Here is a 9,133-nt window from a genome sequence, read left to right on the forward strand (position 1 = left end):
GATCAAAGGGTTTGAATCAACCCGAAAGCTTTCCGGAACGAAACTAATCAACCTTGTAAGTCATAAAATTATAAACACACACGTGTGAAGCATCAAAAGGGGAAACGGGGCACAATTACACAAAACGATCGGTCAGGTCGTTATAAGAACCCTTGTGACCCAAGGGAACTGAATGTAGGCACCACACCGGTACATAACCATTATAAAACTTCTTTGTCTTTACTGTTTTTATTCCTGCATAATTTACTTCTATTGTGATCGAACCTGCTGACAAGGAGTAGTCGACTATTACTCTATCTAATCAACTGAATTTTTTAATTGGACACAACTCACCCCTCCCCTTTTGTGTTACAAAACGTGGCCAAAAATATCTATGGGTATGCTTTTTAGGGATGGCCTTTATTTACGGCTTTTGGCTATGCAAAGTTTAACAATGCATGTAAAGTATGCCATTAGGAAGTATAGACTGCGCTCTACAGATGTAACCAAATCTTAAAATAATTAGCAACACCTATTTATATTTATGGCTACTCTTTCAAGTGTGATATTTCTGTAATACTAAAAGTAACACTTTATAAGTGCACTCTAAAGTTGTCGATAAAATTTTCAGCAAAAAAACGTATTCCCCCCATATTGTTGCCCACTTTTAGTAGAGTATTTCCTTCCTACTCCAAAAAAGTAAAAGAATTCTCTCCTTCATAAGATCTCCAGTTTAGGGTTTCTACACCTTCTCACAAGGTCGACAAAATCTGAAATCTCTGCACCTTATAGACATATCTATCGATTCTACTTCTCCTTGGAACAACTTTTCGACTATTAAGTTGTAGGATTGTTCGCTTCTCTCTGCGGTTTCTTCATAAGGTAACATTAATATGATTGTTGTTTCCTTTGATTCATGTGTTTTTTTGTTTTCTATGTTCCTTTTTCTTCCTTTCCACCATTGCCAACTATCACAGTCTTGTACTATGTTTTTCTTATATAATATTTTGCCGTGCGGTGGCGATGTCTCTTCTGCTGAGAAAATTAGTTTCCTTTAGAAATATTAAAGTTTTAGGGATTGTTTGGTTTGAAGGATACGAATATTCTTTTCGTGGTTTAAAATTTGGTATTAGTTTTGCAACTTTTGATTTAAGCTGTTAAGCTTTGTTTAGAACTTTTCCAGTATTAAACTCGACATATCTCGGTATTGAACTCTTAATTAATACTCATAAGCATAGTTGTTTTGAATCATTCTTCTTTCCCAATTCTTAGGTTTTTATCTTGTAATTAAACTACATATGTTTGAATTACTTTGTTAACACGATTAAAAATGTTTGGACAATAGCTCTATTATACTATAACACTGAATTTCTTATGTTATTTGCACTTTTCATGCTTATTATTTCTTTCCGACACTCTACAGCAACTCTTCTAGTTAGTCACATGAAAATCACTTGACAAGAATTCTCGTTTGAGAGTTAATATTTGAGTTTTCTTGGGATGTAAAATTTTGTTTCTTTAGTTCTGTTTTTGGTATGTTCTGATTTGCGATCACTTGATAGAAGTATTAAATTTCTAATATAAAATTTCATAGAGGTCTTTTTATTTCTATAAGCTTTTCTCCTTTATGTGCTCGTCTATTAATCAATTTTCCTTGATATCATCATCTCTACTAACCGCTGAAATTTAATTTTTTCTCCAAGAAGATTAATCAACACTTCGGAATATTTGCGGTGGACTTGAAGTTGAATTTTGGCTTACAATAGGTGTCATGTCTAGGGAAAAAGTTTATCCTCTTAACTTCATCAAAAATAAGTGTATCCTCTTAATTTTTTTATTGTGCTATTATATTAATCGTTATTTTAAGGATTTATTTGTACAAATATAATTAATGCTTAAATAAATATATATTTGAAGATTCAATATTAGTATTTAATCTTTAGGATCTCCAAGGATTGGATGGATTTATAAGGTATAGCGAAGAGTATATTGACGGTGTTCAATCTTTCGTGGACTTTGCTTATTCTGCTGGAGATCCTCAAGGCGAAGAAATTCAATGTCATGTGCAAAGTGTTATTATATCCATTGGTATAGAAGGAATGTAATATATGATCAATTAATATGCTATATTTTTGTTCAAGGTTATATAAGGTGGATTAATTACGGGGAATAGGAAATCCCGATGAGTGTTGACGGTGAGATGGATGATGAAGCTAACTCGTATGATAGTATTGATGGATTGTTGAATAATTAATTTAGAGATGTTTCACAAGCCGAAGGAGTTTATGAAGGCCCAAATAAAGAAGCCCAAAAGTTTTATAATTTAGTTAATGAGGCTAGGCAATAACTATATCCGGGTTGTAAAGGACTCTCTAAATTATCATTCACAATCTGTCTACACTTGTTGAAGTGTCTCCATGGATGGAGCAATGCTTCCTTCACTTCTCTCTTAAAGTTATTGAAGGAGGCGATGTCTGAGTTGAACATTCTTATATCCTACAACAAAGCCAAGGCTATGGCAAAAGATTTAGGTCTCGACTATAAAAAAAGTAATGCATGTCCTAATGACGGCATGTTATTCAGGAATGACCATAAAGGTGATAAATATTGCCATGTTTGTGAAGCTTCTCGATATGTCGAATATCCTGAAGAAGATAGTGAGCTTGAGTCTTCTAAAAAAACTTATCGTGTTCCTGCTAAAATTTTAAGACATTTTTCGTTAATTCCTAGACTCAAAAGACTATTTATGTGATCAAAAATAGCAGATACATTCAGGTGGAATTACGAGGAATGTTCTAAAGATGGAAAGTTAATGCATCCTGCTGATGGCTAAACATGGAAAGACTTTGATAGCCTTCATCAAGAATTCGCAACAGATTCTCTCAATGTGAGACTTAGTGTCACGACCCCAAAATCTCACCTTAGTAATCGTGATGGCACCTAGTCTCTAAGACTAGGTAAGCCTAACACAGATGATATTTAACAGAAATAATCAACTTAACTATTAAATATTAAAATGACAATTGGATTCACATACACTAATAGGAGAAGGAAGCATTCAACTTTTCATGTTGTAATAGTTAGTTCATTAGATTTTAGCTTTTCTATCTTTTTTAATAACTAGTAGCTTCATGCAACTTCTATTTTGGTTTGGACATCTTGTAAGCATTGGACCCATTTTTGGGATTTTATTTATATATTAGCCATTAGGCAAAAAAAAAAACTGATAATTGAAATAACGTAGCTAAAGCAGAACAACAGTTATAAAACCCCAAAATTTGGTAGTACAGAGTCATAAGCTCGACTGAAATACACTAAAATCTCTAGATACAATATTGTTTCAAAATGAAGATAAACATTAGCAAAGATAATATAAGATGGTCACTCAGAAACCTAAGAGCGTCAAACAGGTATACCTTGAAGTCTCCACAAGAGTTAGAATCTACTCACTAGCGTCTGACACGGTCAGCGGTACCTGGATCTGCGCAACAATATGCAGAAGTATAATATGAGTACATTACAACGGTACCAATAAGTATCAAGACTAACCTCAGTGGAGTAGTAACGAGGTAGGTCAGTACACTTACCAGACATGGAAAAATCTGAGTTAAACATTAATATAAAGCTAACAGCGGAAAGAATATCAATGTAAGGCTAACAATATAGAGAACGTTAATATAAGCTATCAATGGAAAATAGAAGTAACATATTACAACATGAAGTAAACATGTGATAAGACAACAAAATAATCAGAACACGGTTAAAAATACAAGTGAAGCAAATTACGGAAAGAAAATGACGGTCCAAATAATCAAGCCATTTCAATACAAGATTTTCAACAAGAATCACCCCGAGGTACCATACCTCATAATCACAAGTCACAAATCATAAATTTTCCTTATATCGCCGCGTGAGCCTTACATTTGATTTTTAAAATATTTTGTCCAAAATAGCTTCACGCGTTTTAGCCCCCTTCTCTCGTCGCGTGGCTTCAAGTAATTTTCCTTACTAGCAACATACGCATAAATCTCTGTTATCTCGCCGCATGCGCATCAATATCACCACCCTTATACCCCCGCATACGCATCTCATCATAACATAATAATCAACTCGCACCACACGTGCCTATATAATACAACATTGCCAAAATAATAATACTAATATCACAACCAACATAGCCCATGGCTCAACAATAATATATACAAGAGTCTCAACAACAACCCAATTAAACAGAAGAATAAACTCAATCAAGAATGATGTTTCATGTAATAACAACTCTAGTAAAATGCACATAAGAATAACTCAACAATAGAAGATATAACATGTAATAGCAACTTAAATGAAATGCAAATAAGGATAAAATCAACAATGAAGGATATAACATATAATAACAACTTCAGTTAAATACGTTAAGTATAAACTCAATGATGAAAGATTTAACATGTACTAACAACTTCAACTAATTGCAAATAAGTGACCTAAGGATCTAAACCGGCCAGTTTTCACAAATGAGCCCGTGTACACACTCGTCACCTAAGTGCACGTCTTCCACATAAGTCAAATAGTGCAATTAAACCAAATCCTATGGGGCAGTTTTCCCTACACAAAGTTTGGCAAGATATTTATCTCAATTAGGCCAATTCATCACTCAAAAATAGCTTTTTCTTTAAAATTCACCTCCGCTCAGCTCAAATCTAGCCAAAACAACTTAATATTATCAAACAATGCAAGAGAAACCAATTTTAATTAATAAAGTTTAGATCTTTAACTAAATCAAAAAGTCAACCCCCGGTCCGTATCTCGGAACTCGACAAAAATCATAAATTTCGAACATCATTCCAATACGATTCCAACCATACCAAAATCATCCAATTCTGACCTTAAATTGGCCTTCAAATCATCAATTTATGTAAAAACGTTTTTACTAAAATCTCCCATTTCTTCAGTTCAATTCATCAATCAATCGCTAAATTCAAGGTTGGAATCATGAAATTTAAACAAATCCGAGTAAAAAATATTTACCCCAATCCAAGTAGTGAAAATTCCCTCCAAAAACGCTCAAAACTGAGCTCTAAAATCTTGTGAGAAAAACTAACTAAATTCTAAATAGTAAAAATACAGTAGATGTCCTAACCCAAATCAGATCATAGATGATTCTGAAACTCATGTTTGATAGGCCCAACATGATCCTTGCGAGATTACACCCAAAATATCCTTTTGAATTACCCAATTTGGCGGTAAAATGAGGGAGATATGATATTTTGAAGTTTTAAAGGAAGTCCGAAAATTTGAGGACATAAATGGCATTTTCGTAATTATTTACATTAGAAAAAAACCAACAATAGGAAAATCTTAGTTTTAGCACCCCAAAACTAATTCGAAAACTCCCAGACACAAATTATATATGCATTTCAATCATAAAATCCGCTACGAACCTACTCGCGTGCTCAAAATATCAAAAAGATGTCATCTTAACCTGATATTGACCATGGTCAAACTCTAAATCATTAACTTAACTAGTTTCTCAACCAATGATCCAAAACATACTCAAGCCCCTTGGGACCCCATCCAATCATACCAACAAGTACAAATATAATACCCAAGCTTATCCAAAACCTCAAAACACCCACAGGAACATCACAATAAAGAAACAAGGCTCAAACCGAGTAGAGTTTCTCTTAAGTTGTTAAATCTTTATTCTTTCAAAGTAATGTTCGAATCACACTTAACCACTTTGGATTACTTCCAAACATTGTATACAAGTTCAATTCAACTATGTAGACCTTTCCAAAGTCTCGGAACACCAATTGGCATCCAATAACATCAAACTCAACTTTTAGTCACACTTATGGACTCTTAAGTTCTTCAAATTGCCAACTTTAGATAAATAGTATCAAATTCTTCTTCTAGGAACCTCCAAAATCAAATTCGAACATACATTCAAATCTAAAATTATCATAGGAACGTATCAGAACGATCAAAACCCGATTTTCGACTCCGTTTACCCAAAAGTCAAATGGTCAAATCTTCCAACTTAAAGCTTCCAAATCAAGAGTCATTCTTCCAAATCAATCCGAACGACTCGAAAACCAAAACCGATCATACACTCAAGTCATAATACATCATATGAAGCTACTCAATGTCTTAAATCACCGAATGAAATGCTAAAGCTCAAAACGACCCGTCAGGTCGTTAAACTTGGCTTGGCAAGTGACGGATTCAATCCATTTCGTACCATGAGCATATCTCATAGCACATGGACAGTTGTCTTAATGGCGTATAATTTACCTCCATGAATGTGCATAAAACTAGAATATTGTATGCTTTCTTTACTTATACCTGGGCCACGATAACATGAAAATGACATCGACATTTATCTATAACCATTGTAGAAGAGTTGAAGGAGTTGTGGGAGTTCGGCATAAAAACATATGATGCCTCAAGAAATCAAATCTTTCATCTACGAGCAGCTCTTTTATGAAAAATTAGCGACTTCCCTGCATATGCGATGTTGTCTGGTTGGAGTGCAAAAGGAAAGTTGGCTTGCCTCAATTGTAATTATGGTACTAATTCTTGTTATCTAAAACATAGTCGGAAAATGTGCTATATGGACCATCGTGTTTTCTACCCATAGATCATCCGTGGAGATCTAACAAAAGGTCTTTCAATAGAAAAATAGAATTTAGGTCTCCTCCGCTTTAGGAACAGATGTGCTTAATAGCTTACAAAATATTGACAATGTATTTGGAAAGAACCAAAAGAAATCAAACAATGGCCCATGGAATAAAAGGTCAATCTTTTTTGAATTGCCTTATTGGCAGCATAACTTGTTGCGACACAACCTTGACGTAATGCACATAGAGAAAAAGATATTTGATAAAATAATTTTAACACTTTTGGAAATTGATGGCAAGACGAAGGATCATCCAAGTGCTCGTTTTTTCTATATGATTTGTTGATGAATATTTTTCTTTTTGTGGGATTTTAGGCCATGTGTTCTTTAAATTCTCACAATAGAAAGAAGCAGAAGTGGAGACATCTAATGGGACCTGTTAATTTTGGAAGAGTGCGCATCATTGGTATTATTCTTTAGACACTTTCAGGAAAAAATAACTTGTATTTCTTTCCATACTTTATTAGACTACATATTTAATTTATTTAATATAATTCGTAGCGTGCAACGAAAGAGAACAATGAGGAACTATCAAAGTCAGAAATATTTATTGCAACTCGCACACAGGAAAGAAAGCAAGTTGATCCAGACACCGAAAATGCAATAGTAAGTCAGGAAGCTATGAAAATTTGATCTCTCTTCTTTATCAAACTTATTTTTTTATTTGTCTTCTATGTGTCTTGGAATCCCATAAGCTCTGGCTTTTAGACCTCATTTTGCTTTGTCTCACTGATAGTTGTTTTTACAGTATGAACTTCAAAATCGTCAACACACTGGAGAAACTGCGGAGGACTCATTTAAGGAAGTGTTCGGAAAGGAGTAGCATGGTCGAGTTTGATGTTACGGTAGGTCCGTGACAACAAGTTCTTTGAAAAAGGATGAGGAAATCTTCAAATTAAATAGAAGCATGCTGATGAAATCACTTCTTTGAAAGAAGAAGTAAAAGAACTGAAAGTATTGAAGGAAGAAGTGCAGGAATTACAACAACTGCGACATCTTATGAAAGTGTTGGTGGAAAACAACCCTGGTCTGAACCTTCAGGATGTAGCAGGCTGTGTTGGGTATAACCTATCGTCCTATCGTCTCTGATTGATGCGAGTAGTGCATGAGTTGTCAAAGGACAAAATCTTTCACATTCCTCTGGATCAACTCATAGTCCGATTCTTGAAAAGGTCTTATCTATTTGCTTATACCTGCTAAATCCTACTCCTTTTTTATTTTTCATATAACTTGTTTCCTCCCTTGATTCAGTATCATGATCAATTGCATGCTGAATATTGTTTGATCTTCTCCATTTTTCATCTTGACGACCTTGACATGATTGTTAATTCAGAAAACTAGTTTGTGCATTTTTGCACTGTTCATTTGTATTTTTGCATTGCATTTTTGCGTTTCTGCTGCATCTCTGTGTTTCTGTTGTAGTTTTGCACTACGTTAGCATTTCTCTATTGTGTTTCAGTATTTTTGTACTGCAATTTTGTGTTTCTACTGCATTTTTGCTTTTCTGTTGTATTTCTGCACTATGGTTCTGCGTTTCTGCATTTTACACTGTGATTTTACGTTTCTGCACTGCGTTTTTGCGTTTCTGTGTTTCTGCGCTTCTGTACTGCATTTCTGCATTCTTTCACTGCAATTCTGCATTTCTGCACTGCATTTATGTGTTTTTGCATTTCTGTACTGCATTTCTGCATTCTTTCACTGCAATTCTGCGCTTCTGCATCTTTCCACTGCAATTTTGCGTTTCTGCTATGTTTCAACATTTCTGCTGCGTTTTTGCTGTATTTCTGCATTTTTGCTACGTTTCTACACTGCGTTTCTATATTTTTGCACTGACAGTTTGCATTTCTGCCGCATTTATGAGTCTGCACTGCATTTGCTCTGTTACATTGAGAAATACACTATGCTAAGTAGGATACGCTCAATGGAGATCTTACTCTATTAAATGTTGATTGATAGCTTAAGTCATTTCTTAAGATTTTTTGTGACTTGTATATATTAGCTCCTATCTAATTCTTAATTTCATTTTAAACATATAGGAAAATTACGGTGATGCAATTGGAAATGGCGGCCGAAAGTCAATTTGATCTATTTGAAGTCAATCAAAGACATGCTTTTGACAATTATGTATATTATTCATGATACTATATGAATACATTCAGTTTTGTAAAGTTCATTGCTAGCACACAACTTGAAGCAATTTGCTTTATTATAATTAGTTAATGAAATACCTTTCGTTTTCAATGTTTATTGCAAGTATTTGCATTTAAGAATTCTTTACTTTTTATCAATTAATGTGATGCATAAAATAGTCGTGCTTAAGCAATGATTGCAAGATACGTAATAGTAATATATGTGTGGGTTCGTGAGACCCTCGTGAACTTTGAAGTGCCGGGGATCCATAGGGTGTCTTGGCCACGAATAGAATTTTACCTTAAGCTCTTAACTACTGAAATTTATTAATCTTTTTAGTATTAGTGTTAA

The 9,133-nt window shown here is 34.1% G+C and overlaps 1 long non-coding RNA gene across 1 annotated transcript; it reads left to right on the forward strand.

Moving 5' to 3' along the window:
• Nucleotides 1-566: 566 nt before the first annotated feature.
• LOC107783689 (uncharacterized) lies at nucleotides 567-8,862 on the forward strand. Its single transcript, XR_001647497.2, has 5 exons — nucleotides 567-861; nucleotides 6,968-7,058; nucleotides 7,154-7,258; nucleotides 7,401-7,824; nucleotides 8,689-8,862. It is a non-coding gene; the product is annotated as an uncharacterized LOC107783689 (long non-coding RNA).
• Nucleotides 8,863-9,133: the final 271 nt, after the last annotated feature.

This window comes from Nicotiana tabacum, chromosome 24, assembly GCF_000715075.1.
Source record: "Nicotiana tabacum cultivar K326 chromosome 24, ASM71507v2, whole genome shotgun sequence".
Classification (NCBI taxonomy): domain Eukaryota; kingdom Viridiplantae; phylum Streptophyta; class Magnoliopsida; order Solanales; family Solanaceae; genus Nicotiana; species Nicotiana tabacum.